A 15,000-nucleotide genomic window follows, 5' to 3' on the forward strand; every position below is an offset into this window, starting at 1 on the left:
TGTTTCATTTGCAGCTTACTTTAAATATGTGCCGTCTCATTCTTGTTTTTTTCATGAGCAGGAACGTCTTCCCCCTATCTACTCTATCCATCTTGCTCATGGTTTTGAAAACCTTTATTAAATCTCCCATCAGCTGCCTTCACTCCAGGGAGAACAGCCCCCATCTCCATAAATTGAACCCCTGTAACTAAAGTTTCTCTTTCCTGGAACCGTTCTTGTAAGCTGCTTCTGCAAACTTGTCAATGCATTCCCATCTTTCCTGTAATGTGATGCCCACAACTCCAGCTAAGTCCCTTGTGTGAGTTTAACATCACTTCCCTGCTCTAGTTCTCTATGCCGCCATTAATAAAGCGAGGATACTGTGTGTTTTATTAACTGCTCCACTACATGAATATTGAATGTTTTGTAAAGTTTTAAGTCATAGAAATAAATTTTAAAGTTTGAACCAGTAATTGTAACAAGGTCAGCCAGCTGGATTTCATAGAATAGGAGTTCCCTAATTGGGGCTGTTAATCTGATTCAATCAGGGAGCCCCAGCTGACAGATTAAAAAGGGGAGTGTCAGACATGCTGAAACTCTGACAGCTGACTCTGAAGAGGCAGAACTAAATTCAAGGACTATTCATGTGTAAAAATACTGCATTCAATTCCGGTCTCCCTGCTGTAGAAAAGATGGCATGAAACTTGAAAGGGTGCAGAAAATATTTACAAGGATGTTGCCAGGGTTGGATGGTTTGAGCTACAGGGAGAGGCTAAATAGGCTGGGGCTGTTTGTCTTGGAATGTCAGAGGCTGTGGGGTGATCTTATAGAAGTTTATAAAATCATTTGGGGTGTGGATAGCATGACCATCAAGGTCATTAAGGTAAGGGGGGATCCAAAACTAGAGGGTGTAGGTTTAAGGTGAGAGGGGAAATGTAAAAGGGACCCAAGGGACAAAGTTTTCACGCAGAGTGTGGTGCATGTATGGAATGAGCTGCCAGAGGAAGTGGTGGAGGCTGGTACAATTACAACATTTAAAAGGCATCTGGATGGGTACATGAATAGGAAGGGTTTAGAGGGACATGGGCCAAATGCTGGCAAATGGGACTAGATTAATTTAGGATATCTGGTTGGTATGGATGAACTGGACCAAAGGGTCTGTTTCCATGCTGTACAACTGTATGAATCTAATGGTTGACTTGTTGATGGGGTACAGACCTCTGTGCAGTTATTTCAGACATTGGAGGAAGAGGGCTCAGCTGGCTGAGAAGAAGGTGCAGTGGAAACAGAGGTCACTGAAGTGAGCACCTTCCCAGCTCACTGTCCTCCTCAGCACCTGCTGTAACAGGCTCTGCCTGTGCTGTCATGTGTATAATGTGGGAAACTGTGAAAGTGCCCAGTTTGGTGAGAAGAGTGAAAAAATAAGAATTTTGTCTAAATGGTGAGAGATTGCAGAGCTTGGAGAGACAGAACACATCTGGATACAGCCGCGCATGAATTGACAGAAGGTTGGAATGCAGGTACAGCTTTCAGTCAGTGATCCTCATTGTAGTGACTGTAACAAGGTCAGCCAGGAAGACCTTAGAGAATATGAGCTCCCTGACTGTGGCTATTAACATGGGCCAATCAGGGAGCCCTGGCTGACAGATTGAAACAGGAGTATCAGGGATTCTGCTCACTTGAGAGCTGGCTCAGTACTAGCTGGGGCAGTGTCATGTACTACATGTAAATAAAGAGTGACTTTGTGATGGGATACTGGCATTCATCGAGATATTTCACTCATATCTCTTTATAAGGTCATGAGTAAAGGGTAGACCATTCAATAAGCTCATGGCTGGTCTGATCATGACCTTAAGTCCCCTTTTCTGCCTGTCTGTCTTTAACTCTGGAATCCCTCGTCAATTTAAAATCTTCCTTACATAGCCTCAAATATTTTCACAGACCTGGCCTCCACTGCTGTCAAGGGAAGCAAATTCCAGAGACCAATTACTGCCTCAAAGAACAATTTTATTTTTTTTCTTTTACGAGATGAGGGCATCGTTGGCCAGGCAGCATTTATTACCCATCCCTAACTGAGTCAACCACATTACTGCAGGTCTGCAGTCACATGTAGGCCAGACAGGTAAGGATGACAGTTTCCTTCCCTAAAGAACATTAGTGAACCAGATGGGTTTTTCGGACAATCGACAATGGATTCACAGTCATCATTAGATTCTTAATTCTAGATATTTTCAGTGAATTCAAATTCTGCCTTCTGCCGTAGTGGGATTTGAACCCAGGTCCCCAGAACATTTTCTGGGTCTCTGGGCTGGCAGTCCAGCGATAATACCACTTGACCATTGCCTCCTCGTATTCCTCCTCATCTCCAGCATAAATGGAGAAACCTAGTTGTGACACTGTGTTACAGGTTTTAGATTTCTCCTGGCAACTGGAAACATCTTCAGAGCTCCCTCTCTGTCAAGACTCCTCAAAATCTTATGTCTCTCCATTGGTGTCGAATTTTGTCTTGTAACACGTGAATGAAACACACTGGGACTGTTCCTAATCAGAAGGCGCTATATAAATGTGAATTTTTTTTTGCTGCTGGAGCATGAGCAGTGGAGCTTTGCTGTTGCCAGTAGGGGGCATGTGATTCGCAGATTAGTTATTTAAATAATCGTACATTGACAAATGGACATGGTCCTGAATGTGGATAGGGCGTTAGTTTTGGCATACACCTGTACAGGGTGAGCTCATTGTGCAGTGGGTAATGTCCCTATTTCTGAACCAGAAGCTGCAGGTTCGAGTCCCCCACCAGGACTTGCTGACCTATCCAATCAGGTTCACTGTCAGCCTGTAAATTGTTCCCATACACCTGAATGGTTGTGGTCAACCTGTTCTGGGGGGGGGGGTGCCATGAAACCGCTGCTGTGGACAATATCCAACAGCAATTCTATGGCACACCCTTCTTCTCTCTCCCTGTCATCTTTGGAGTTCTGGAAAGAGACAGAGAAGCAGCGGGAGCGGCGATGGTATCACAGGGAGCATGGCAGTGGCCATTGATCCTGGGGCGGTGTTGGCTGGTGGTCTGGTGCAGGGGCCTGAGCCCCACATAGTTAGAGTGAGCCCAAAGGATTGATCCCCTGGCATTTGCAGCGTAATGAGCTGGAAGCCCGAGGTTTCCTGGAAAACAGGCCAGTGCACAGGAGACCAAGCCCTTGCAGGGAATGCATGTAAGAAAGGCTGTTGAATTTTCACCTTTATTCCACATTTTTCCACTTACTACTGGGAAGGACTATGGTAATGCTTTACAGTTGATGTTGTTTCTCTATGTTACCGCTTATACCTAAGGTTCTGTACCTAAGATACCACCACATGTGGTGACACTGTACACTTTTCACTGTACTCCTGTACAAGTGACAACAAAGCTTCAATCAAATAAATCAAATCAACTCAATCCCCAGAAATGAGAATGGTGGGAGATACAGGTGCTAGCACACTGCTGATGGGCCAAATGCCCCCCTTGTGTTTGCTCATGCTGAATTGAATTGAAATCTATGGCCTGGCCCTGCAAACGAGGATGGCAGGAAGAACACATGCTAATGCCCTGCTGATGGCCTCCTTGCGCTATCTGGCTCACGTGGGACGTCTCTCTGACACGTTGCCCAGAAGGTGTCAACAAATGTACCACATATGGGGCAGTCATCACAGTGAGTGCAAATTTTTAACCTGCACTGTTTCTGTGTCCCCTTTAGTCCCCGCTTTACACTGGGCTATCTGCTGGGATTGTGAGCTTGCTTTGTGATTGTAAAAATCCAGATACACTTAAAATGTGTAGCTTGTTTACCCGGAGAATTATGTGATAGATGATGTGGAAAGGGATTTTTACAACTGTCCCAAAACGCCCGAATTGACAGAGGGCCTGAATTTGAAAGGTGTTCTCGCTCGAAGTTCAATTTCAGTAATTCTAGCCCCTCTCCCCTGTAGCCCCACCCCCACTACCTCATTCAACCCCTTGCCCACTCCTTGGTGAAGACTGCATAGGGCTCAGCTATGATACCTCACTTAGCCGAATGACACAGGTGAATTGCCCTACCCTCACAGGCTGAGAGGAGGGGAAGGGGTTGGCGCGTGGTGTGGGGATGGCAGCGGAATCTTTAAACATTTCTGAGGCAGAGGTAGGACAGTTCTTGATTGCCAAGAGGGCGAAAGATTATCGGGGAGGGTAGAGTTGAGGTTAAAAATCAGAGCAGCGATGAGGGGCCGACTGGCCTGCTCTTGTTGCTACAAAAGGGAGGTGGATAGAGCTGAATCCTCCTTCCCTCACTGATAGTGAGCAGTAGTGGAGTCAGGCTGTCTGGTGTCTGGAATCTGCTCCCCATATTCTGTCCTTCCAGCATATGATTGACAGTGTGTTTTAACTTCACCAAGAAAGGCGGGGTCATGAGCTGTCAATTCCCAGACAGATAGAGAGAGAGAGAATGAACGTTTAACAGCCCCACGACTGCGGAACAATACAGCCTTCCACCTAAAGGAGATCAGGGGACAGTCTGTGAGATTTCTGTTTGACAAGGTAAGCTGTTTATTTCTGGAGATTAAAACAAGGGCTGAAATGCAATTGCAGTTTATCTCCTGTGTTTGCTTGTCCCTCCCTCTCAAAGGGATGCTGCGATATCAAATTCCCTCTGAAATAGGTTCATCTTTTCCTGGTGTGTGTCTTTCTTTAAGGACAATGTTCTGAAATGCAGCAGTGAACACCCCCCCCCCCCGCCCCCAACCCTGTGTCTGTGCTTGTTACAGCCTCAGTTCTTTGTACTGTGCACCCCCCCTCCTTCCCCCGGTGTTAGGTGGAAGATGGATCTGTTGTGCCCACATGCACCCCCCCCCCCACCGCGCTGTAACTCCCGGCCGGGACACCCCACTCTCCACGGGGCGGAGATGTTTTAGACCGAGGGACTGCCCGCCGCTCTTCGGCCTCTCGTTGCGCCGTGGGATCACACCGTGCACACGCATCGGCCCGTGGTCTCCCCCGCAACCTCTACAGAGCACCCTGGCAGCGGCGAGGGGCTTTGGGGTGGCCGGAGGGTCGAGACCGGCGCTAGAGCAATGCAATTCCTTTCTGTTTGCTCACAGTCGGGTGAACTCCCCCAGCCCTCGGGGGAGAACATCCATCTTTTCAGGACAAGGAGATGCTTTCAGACCCTCTTCCCCCTTCCACAGAACACAAACACACATTTCCCCTTCCCCCCCCCCCCCCCCACATCCCCAGGATCAGAGGGGATTGGGACACAAGCGGGTAGAGTGGGTGGAGGTGCAGAGAGAGGGGGAGGGGGAGATTAGACTGGGGGGGGGGAGAGGGATGGGCCTGGGGGGGAAGAGAGGGATGGGACTGGGGTGGGGAGAGAGGTATGGGACTGGGGTGGGGGGAGAGAGGGATGGGACTGGGGGGGAGAGGGATGGGACTGGGGTGGGGGGAGAGAGGGATGGGACTGGGGGGGAGAGAAGGATGGGACTGGGGGGGAGAGGGATGGGACTGGGGTGGGGGGAGAGAGGGATGGGACTGGGGGGGAGAGAAGGATGGGACTGGGGGGGAGAGGGATGGGACTGGGGTGGGGGGAGAGAGGGATGGGACTGGGGGGGGAGAGTGGGATGGGACGGGGGGAAGAGAGGGATGGGACTGGGGGGGAGAGAGAAGGATGGGACTGGGGTGGGGGAGAGAGGGATGGGACTGGGGTGGGGGAGAGAGGGATGGGACTGGGGTGGGGGAGAGAAGGATGGGACTGGGGTGGGGGGAGAGAGGGATGGGACTGGGGGGGAGAGAGGGATGGGACTGGGTGGGGAGAGAGGGATGGGACTGGGGGGGAGAGAGAGGGATGGGACTGGGGTGGGGGGAGAGAGGGATGGGACTGGGGGGGAGAGAGGGATGGGACTGGGGTGGGGGGAGAGAGGGATGGGACTGGGTTGGGGGGAGAGTGATGAAGGATAGACAGAGCTCACAAAGGAATAGGGGTAGACCAAGGGGAGGGGGCGGATAAAGATGAGGACAGAGAGAGGTGGGTGGAGACAGGGTAGGGGGGTAGAAGAGGGGAAGGAAAGGGAGAGTGGGAGGGGGGAAGGATAGATGGGGAGGAAAAGAGGGAGGGGTGCAGGGAGGGGGAAGAGAGATGGGGAGGAGAGATGGAGGGGCAGAAGATGGGGAGGAGAGAGGGAGGGGGAAAAGGGGTGAAGGAGAGAGCCAGGGTGGAGGGGGAGGAGAGAGGGAGAGAGAAGGGAGGGAGAGAGGAGAGAGGGAGTAGGAGAGGAGAGAGGGGGTAGGGGAGGAGAGGGGGTACCGGAGGGAGGGAGGAGAGGGGGAGGGGAGGTGGAGAGTGGAGGTAGAGGAGGAGACAGGGAGGGGAGGAGAGATGGAGGTGGGAGGTGAGGAGAGCAGGAGGGAGGTGGAGGAAGAGAAAGGGAGGGGGAGGGGAGGAGGGAGGTGGTGGAGGAAAGAAGGAAGAGGGAGGGAGGGGAAGGAGGAGAGAAGGAGGGAAAATGGGAGGGGCGGACGGAGGAGGGAGGGAGAGGGGGAAGTGAGAGGGGAGGAGAGAGGGAGGGAGCAGATAGTAGAGAGGGAGGGGTGAGAGCGCGAGAGGGATGGAGGGGGAGATGAAGATGGAGAAAGATAGGAAGGGGGGAGGGGGGGAGTGAGAGAGATGGAGGGGGGGATTGGGATTTGAGGGAGATGGATGCACGAGTGGGACAAAATGAGGGGAGAGTGTGAAAGGATGGAGGAAGAGGAGAACAGGAGGCAGGGAGGATGAGCGAGGTGGGAGGGATAGGATGAGGGAGAGCGATGGTGGGTAGAGTGTGGGGAGCAGAGTGAGAATGAAGGAGTGAGAGGAATGTGGGAGGATGGAGAATGAGGGATGCCAGAGCAGGGGAGGGAAGAGTATGGAGGGACAGTGAGAGTGAGGTGAGAGGCTGTCAGCGACACTATTGCAATGAGAATGAAGCGATCAATCATTTAAATATTTAATCATCAGTTACCAAATTTACTGTCCATTATCTCAAAGTGACATCACTCATTACAAAAAGATGCAGTTTGCCCATCAATGGCCAATTAGGAACAAATATTTCTTCAATGACAAAGTAATTTGTTGGTGAACTGGCTAACAATAAATGTGTTTTAATTGTGAGCAACAGAGATAGAAATTTGTTTCCTGCATTTTCTTGAGTTACTTTTGATGCCAAATAGAAATCTTATGAATATTTATGTTGCAAGTCTAGTACTAAATTATTATATTATTATTAAAGATGGTGAAGAAAGCATGTATTTCTTTTTGGCAGATCTTACCTCCTACTTTTGTTTGGTTGCATTTTGTAACAACATTCACCATTCAATTTTTCTATGTAAACTATCACGATGTAATACTAATGTCTGGCCACTAGGGCCTTTCATGAGTGGGTAGCTACCTCCATTCCATCACTATGTTGTAAAGAAAGACACCTTATTTATTCTCTTGTGATACTCCCATTCTAGAGATTTCTGTATTTTTTTCCCAGATGTTTTTAAGTGTCAGAGTCTGAATGTCATTGGACAGTGACATCTCAGCTCAAGCAGCTAATTGCCTTTCTCCTGTTCCAACTTTTTGTGCTACCCCATAAAGCACTGCAAACACATCGTTCCAAACGATAGTGACTCATTCATGATGCATTCGCCTGGCTGCATTGTGATAGTGCCTTCTGCTGTTACGTTTGTAGAGCTCTCACTGATTCTGTTTATCTCAATGAATTTCACACTCAATCTCTTCCTCTTTCTATCCTTTCCTCCACCTCCTTAGCTGCCACTTCTCCACTCCACCCACCTTGCCCCCTCTGGTTTTCCCTCTCCTCCCTACCTCTGTTCTATCTGCAATACTCCGTTTCATGCATCTTTCATATGCCTCTTCCCCCAAACCCTCATTCTTCCTAATCTTCCCTTTGTTGTCCCACCATCCCTCACGCTTTCCCCACCCTCCTTCACTCTCCATTAGCGTCCTTTTTGCTATTCCCCAAGCAACCTCACTTTCCCCCAACATCCCTGTTCTTCCCCCTCACAGTCTCCTACTCTTGCTCACTCTCTGCCAACCACCCCTTCTCTGTCCTCCTGCGACTCCCTCACTCTCCCCCATGCTTCCTCCCTCACTCTATGCCCATTTCTCTTCAACATCCTCCCTCAGGACTAGAGTAGACCATTCAACCCTTCAAGCCTGCTACACCATTCATTGAGTAATGGCTGATCATTTAGCTCAATGCTATTTTCCCAGATTATGTCCATCTACCTTGATGTCTTTAGCCTCATTGAACTCCATCTCGAATGTCCTCATTGTCTGACGTTTTTCAGCCCTCTGGGTTAGAGAATTCCAAACATTCACCTCCCACTGAGAGCAGGAATTCCTCCTCATCTTAAAGAAGGAGAGACCAGGGCCCAGTGGTGTTATCACTGGACCGTTAATCCAGAGACCTACCCAAAATTCTGGGGACCTGGGTTCAAATCTTGACATGGCAGTTGGTGGAATTTAAACTCAGTAGAAAACAAATCTGGAATTAAGAACTCAAAGATGACCATGTCGGTTGTTGGGAAAAACCCATCTGATTCACTCATGTCTTCATTCTCCATTAACTTTCTTTTTGTTATGTCCCAAACACCCTCGCTCTCCCGCAACATCCTTGTTCTTCCCCACACCATCCTCACTTGGTCTGGCCTACGTGTGACTCCAGACCCACAGCAATGTGGTTGACTCTTAATAACTGAGAACGGGCAGTAAATGCTGGCCAAGCCTCTAATGCCTTCATCCTGAGAATGAATAAAAAGAATGATCTTTTGCAGTCTCTAACCCTCAACATTGATTATAGATTGAAAGATGATTCTCCCCATGGCTACCAAAGGTATAAGATAATTTTCAAAACACTACTTCCCCACCTGTCTTTCCTATCCCTCCTTAGGCCAGAGTAAAATGGTGGTGTAGTGATATTAACATTGGTCACCAATTAGTTAAATTGGGGCCATGGGTTCAAATCACACTGAGGCAGATGGTTAACTAAAGTCTCCTAAATTTTTTTGTTACAAATCAGTCTAATGTTGGCATTGTAACCATCTGGTCCATTAATGTCCTTTGGGCCTTACCCAGTTTGGTTCACATGTGACTTCAGGTCCACGGGAACATTTTTTTTATTCATTCACAGAATGAGGGCATCGCTGACCAGGCCAGCATTTATTGCCCTAATCCCAGAGGGCATTTATGAGTCAACCACATTGCTGTGGGCCTGGAGTCACTTTTAGACGAGACCGGTAAGGATGGCAGTTTCCTTCCCTTTGTGAATCATATGGGTTTTTCCCAACAATTAACAATGGATTTTTGGTTGTCATTAGACTCTTAACTCCAGATATTTTACTGAATTCAAATTCCACCATCTGGCGTGGCAGGATTTGAACCCAGGTCCCCAGAACATTATCTGCGACTCTGGGTTAACAGTCCAGCAATAATACCACTAGGCCATTGCCTCATGTAGGCTCTGAGAGATCCAATCTGCGTAACAAATGCCAACCCTCCAACAATGCCCATGAAAGAAAAATGTCTGCTCACGGGACTTCAGACTTTTCTTGGAAGAAGAGCAGGTGAGCTATTTCTAGGTGGGCTTTTTTTGCAGATTTTACTGTCAGAGATTTACAATCCATACCTAGAGAGTGCCAGCTACCTCTGATAATAGAGGAGGGTGAAAGATGTGAGAAAGAGGCTCATGGGCTTGCGGTACTGTTGGGGATCAATCTAGTCTCTGAATCCAAATTCTGTTTCCCAATTTTATCAGAAATGGTGTTTGAACCAAATTCCATGATTGTGTGTCAAAGATGAATGTATAACACCACCAATACAAACTCCCCCTCTCCCCGCCGCCCCTGCGCCCCACCCCACTTCTCACTCTGATTATTGAAGCCTCACTGTGTCATTTGATACTGTTCCATCCTCCAAAATGTGTAGGAGCAGAAGCAGGCCATTCAGCCCATCGTGTTTGCGCTGCTCTTCATGGCTAGTTTGAAACTCTTCAGCTCCACTTACCCCCATTACCCTTGATTCCCTAACAGATTTAAAGTCTATCTCAGCCTTGAATATACTTAACAACACAGCCTTGACAGCACCTCTGTGGTAAAGCATTCCACAGCTTCACAACTCTCTGAGAGAGCAAATCCTCCTCATCTCTGTCTTCAATGGGTGACCCTTTATTCTGAGATGATACCCTCTGGTCCCAGACTCTCCCACAAGGGGAAACAACCTTTCTGCACCTCCCCTGTCAAGACCTAAGAACATGATATGTTTCAATAAATTTGTCTCTCATTCTCCTAAACAGTGTTGAGTACAGGCCCATCTTCCTCCACTTCGCTTCTTAAGACAGTCACTCCATACCTGGTATCAGTCTGGTGGACCTTCTCTGGTCTGCCTCTAATGCCAGTATACCTTTCCTTAGATAAGAGGCCCAGAACTGTTCACAATACTCTAGCTGTGCTCTGACATGTCCTTGAACAGTTTTACCAAACAGTCCCTACTTTTATATTTCATTTGTATTGAAAGAGAGGCCGACACTCCATTTGCTTTCCCTATTACCTGCTGAACTTGGATGCTAGCTTTTCGTGATTCATGGGTGAGCACCCGTGCAATCATAACTCCGTTAGATTCTGGAGATCGAGGGCTCGGTGACACGGGGCAATGGTAACAACCTCTCTCTCAATGTTGGCAAAGCTAAAGAACTGATCACTGACTTCCGAAAGAAGGGAGGAGGAGATGCCCCCATCTATTATCAATGGAGCTGAGGTTGAGAGAGTGAAGAGCATCAAATTCCTTAGATTGATGATAGCCAACCTGTCTTGCGATGGTCAAGAAGGCACAACAAAGCCTCTTCTTCCTCAGGCAGCTCAGGAAATTTGACATGTCCATAAGGTCCCTCAACACCTTCTACAGATGCACCATTGAAAGCATTCTGTCCAGGTGCGCAATGGCCCGGTACGTCAACCGCTCTGCCCAGGACCATAAGGAGCTGCGGAAGGTGGTGAGCACAGCCCAGCCCATCACAGAAGCCAACCTTCCACCCACTGTATTTACACGGCTCACTGCTGCGGTGAGACAGTCAATATCATCAAAGACCCACCGCACCCTGTTAACGATCTCCTACAACCTGTTCCATCCGGCAGAAGATACAGAAACCTGAACACACTCTTCAGCAAGTTCAGGAACAGCTTCTTCCCGACTGTTATTAAACTGATGAATGGACTCTCCAGCCTCAAATGTCATTGATCTTACTAATGTTGACCTTGCCTAGCACACACACTGTACAATGTAGTCTGTGATCTTGAGCCTATGATCTGTATGTCCTTGTTTACTATGATCAGCCTGTACTGCTCACAGACAAAACTTTTCACTGTACTTAGATACATGTAGCAATAAATTCAAATCAAAGAATCAAGATTGTTGATAAGGATGGGCCTGAAGTTAAAGCCCTATTTTGAGGAAGGCTGATTGTCATAAGATCCAATAATATTTGGCCAGGGTGCAGATACTCGCAGGTAAATCAGCGTCAGAATAGTGGGACACATTCAGTCATAGAATCCCTACAGTGTGGAAGCAGGCCATTCGGCCCATTGAGTCCACACTGACCCTCTAAAGAGCATCCCAACCAGACCCACCACCGTACTCTATAACGCTACATTTCCCAAGACCAACCCACCCAGCCTGCACATTCCTGGACACTGTGGGGCAATTTAATATGGCCATTCCACCTAACCTGCACATCTTTGGACTATGGGAGGAAACCCATGCAGACAATGGGAGAATGTGCAAACTCAACGCAGTCAATTGCCCGAGGGTAGAATTGAACCTGGGTCCCTGGCACTGTGAGGCAGCAGTGCTAACCACAATTTACCTCCAGACGCTTATTACAATTCTATTACACCTCCTCTCTGAATATCCCTGAAGGGCATTGGTGAACTAGATATGGTTTTACAACAATCCGTAGAATTATTAACAAAATCATTGTTTTATTTCAAAGATATTTAATAGTATTTTAAATTCTCCCAAGCATCCTGGTGAGATTTGAACTCACATCCCCAGGGCATTAGCTTGACCTGGATTCGTAATCCACTGATATTACAACTGTGCAGCATTACAGCTCTGCGCATACTCCTTTACCACTGCACTGCAGTATCAGCTTGGATTAAGTCTTTAGGGTGATCCTCAAATCCACAAATTCCAACCCCAAGGTGGGGGCACTCCCCACTGAGTCACACTGACACCTGAACTCAGTTCTCAAAGTGGACTGGATTTGGAGGATGTGAGTTGAAACATCACCAGGACAAGTAATAAATCAGGAATCTAAAGCTAGTCTCTGTAATGTGACCATGAAACTGTCAGTGACTGTTGTAAAAACTTAGTTAATTCACTAATGCCCTTTAGGGGAGGAAATCTGCTGTCCTTACCTTGTCTGGCCTACATGTGACTCAAGGCCCACATGTAACTCCAGGCCTACACATGATTCCAAGCTTTCAGCAATGTGTGGTTGAGTCTTGACAGCTCTCTGAAATGACCAAGCAAAGCCAGGGATGGCACTGTCTCCAGTACAATGAGATTTAATGTAGATAATGATGATGGAGCTGATAACATGAGCCTGACTATAGTAGGAGAGAAGACATCAGATCAGAATGAGCATGTAACAAGGAAAGTCTTAGACACTGCACTACAGAGTTGTAAAATGTACGGATCTAAATAAAGGAGTGATACAGTACATAAGGAGTTAAAGAGAATAATTTAGAGATAAGGTGCCAACAGCCTCCAGGATAGTGTACACTTAGTCTTGATGGATCTCAGATGGATGTGCAGGAAGTAGCATGTAGCTGCACTGCATTCAAGAGCAGTTAAGGATGGGCAGCAAAAGCTGGCCTTGCCAGCGATGCCCACATCCCATATAAAAATGAAGGACTAAAGGGTGGCACAGTGGCTCAGTGGTTAGCACTGCAGCCTCACAGCGCCAGGGACCCAGGTTCAATTCAAGCCTCAGGCAACTGTCTGTGTGGAGTTTGCACATTCTCCCCGTGTCTACGTGGATTTCCTCCGGGTACTCTGGTTTCCTCCCACAGTCCAAAGATGTGCAGGCTAGGTGGATCGGCCATGCTAAATTGTCCGTAGTGTTCAGGGGTGTGAGGGTTATAGGGGGATGGGTCTGGGTGGGATGCTGCAAGGGGTGGTGTGGACTTGTTGGGCCGAAGGGCCTGTTTTCACACTGTAGGGAAGCTAATCTTAAATAAAAAAGGACCACTCAAATGCACATTTTATAAAGTGATCAACCAGAACATCTCCAAATCGTTTGCTTCCTCTGTGACGCCCTTTAATTTCTGTCCTGAAATGTCAGGATCAATCTGTGGCAGAAGAGGGGTGGAGGATGGTAATATGGGTTACCAGTCTCTGGTGGCACCTGTCTGAAATAGAATGTGCCAGCTCATACTGGTAAACACGTTGGCACTATTTCTACCCTGAATGACCTACTTGCGGTAGAGATGGAAAATGATTAGAATGAAAAAGCTAGACTCCCCTCCCTAGAGTGAGCAAGAGGTTTAAATGCCAAGTCCATGGAGAGCATTAAGGACGCCAGAAAGAAATTGGAGGGACACATGATGGGAAGTAACCCCCTGTAAGGAAGCTGGGAAAAAGTGGCAGAATGAGATTGTTCCACAGAGAGCCAGTTTTTCATTTGATTTGTTCCTGGGATGTGGGTGTTGCTGACGAGGCTGTCCCTAATTGCCCCAAGAAGGTGGTGTTTAGCTGCTTCATTCAGTCACTGCTGTCCTGGTGCTATGTTTGTAAAAACATAAGAACTAGGAGCAGGAGTAGGCCATCCGGCCCCTCGAGACTGCCCCGCCATTTAATAAGATCGTGGCTGATCTTTTTGAGACTCAGCTTCACTTATCCGCCCGCTCACCATACCCCTTAATTCCTTTACTATTCAAAAATCTGTCCAACTTTACCTTAAGATATCCCCTCATTCTTCTAAATTCCAATGACTATTGTCCTTATAAACCATCCCTGTCATTTCCAAAAACAACTTTGTGAAATCGCGGCCTCACTAGCACCCTATACAGCTGTAACATCACCTCCCTGCTTTTAATCTCCATCCTCTAGGATGTATAGGGTGATGGCTCTGAAAGTGTTAATAGAGTCATAGAGCTGTACAGCAGGAAACAGGTCCTTCAGCCCAACCTGTCCATGCCAACCAGGTTTCCTAAATTGAGCTAATCTCCACTTGCCTGCGTTTGGCCCATATCCGTCTAAACCTTTCCCATCCATCTACCTGTACAAATGTCTTTTAAATATTGTAATTGTACCCGCCTCTGTCACTTTGGAGACTTGTGTTGGGCTTCACCCAGTCTGAGATCATGAGAATCAGGCCATCCAGCTTTAGATCCCAGTGAGGTCAGATGTGTTCTCTCTGGCTCTTGATTGTCTTAGTAACAATGTCTAACTCACCACTGTAACTATTAGCTATTGCTGTCATGTAATACGCTGCATCTTATTCTTTATTCCTTCGCGGGATGAAGGTGTCACTGGCTAGACCAGCATTTATTGCCTATCCCTAATTGTCCAGGGGTCAGTTAGGAGTCAACCACATTGCTGTGGGTCTGGAGTCACTTTCAGGCCAAACCAGGTAAGGATGACAGTTTCCTTCCCTTAAGGACATTAGTGAACCAGATGGGCTTTTCCCCCAACAATGGATTCATGGTCATCATTAGACTCTTAATTCCAGATATTTATTGAATTCAAATTCCACCATGTGCTGTGGTGGGATTTGAACCCAGGTCTCCAGACCACTACCAGGATCTCTGTCCAGTGACAATACCACTAGGCCATTGCCTTCTCAATGGATTGGTTCATCCTCAATCAATATTAACAAAACAACCCATTAGACATAGTAAGAGTGGTAATGTCCCTAGCTCTGAACTGTTCCAGTGGTGGGTAATAACATCTCTGAATAGGTTGTTTAGAA

The 15,000-nt window shown here is 47.6% G+C and overlaps 1 protein-coding gene across 4 annotated transcripts in view; it reads left to right on the top strand.

Moving 5' to 3' along the window:
* Positions 1-15,000, top strand: part of LOC125447316 (cold shock domain-containing protein C2-like) — a 64,786-nt gene that overhangs the window by 5,076 nt on the left and 44,710 nt on the right. Inside the window, exon 1 of one of the 4 annotated variants that reach the window (XM_059640843.1) lies at positions 2,671-4,531. The exons of 1 other annotated variant lie outside the window; for it this stretch is intronic. The gene's annotated coding sequence lies outside the window, so the exon portion shown is untranslated. Of the gene's footprint in view, positions 1-2,670; positions 4,532-9,404; positions 9,596-15,000 lie in introns of those variants that run through there. 2 more of the 4 variants (XM_048521640.2, XM_059640844.1) reach the window with 2 other exon arrangements.

The sequence above is a fragment of the Stegostoma tigrinum genome, chromosome 38 (genome assembly GCF_030684315.1).
Source record: "Stegostoma tigrinum isolate sSteTig4 chromosome 38, sSteTig4.hap1, whole genome shotgun sequence".
Classification (NCBI taxonomy): Eukaryota; Metazoa; Chordata; class Chondrichthyes; order Orectolobiformes; family Stegostomatidae; genus Stegostoma; species Stegostoma tigrinum.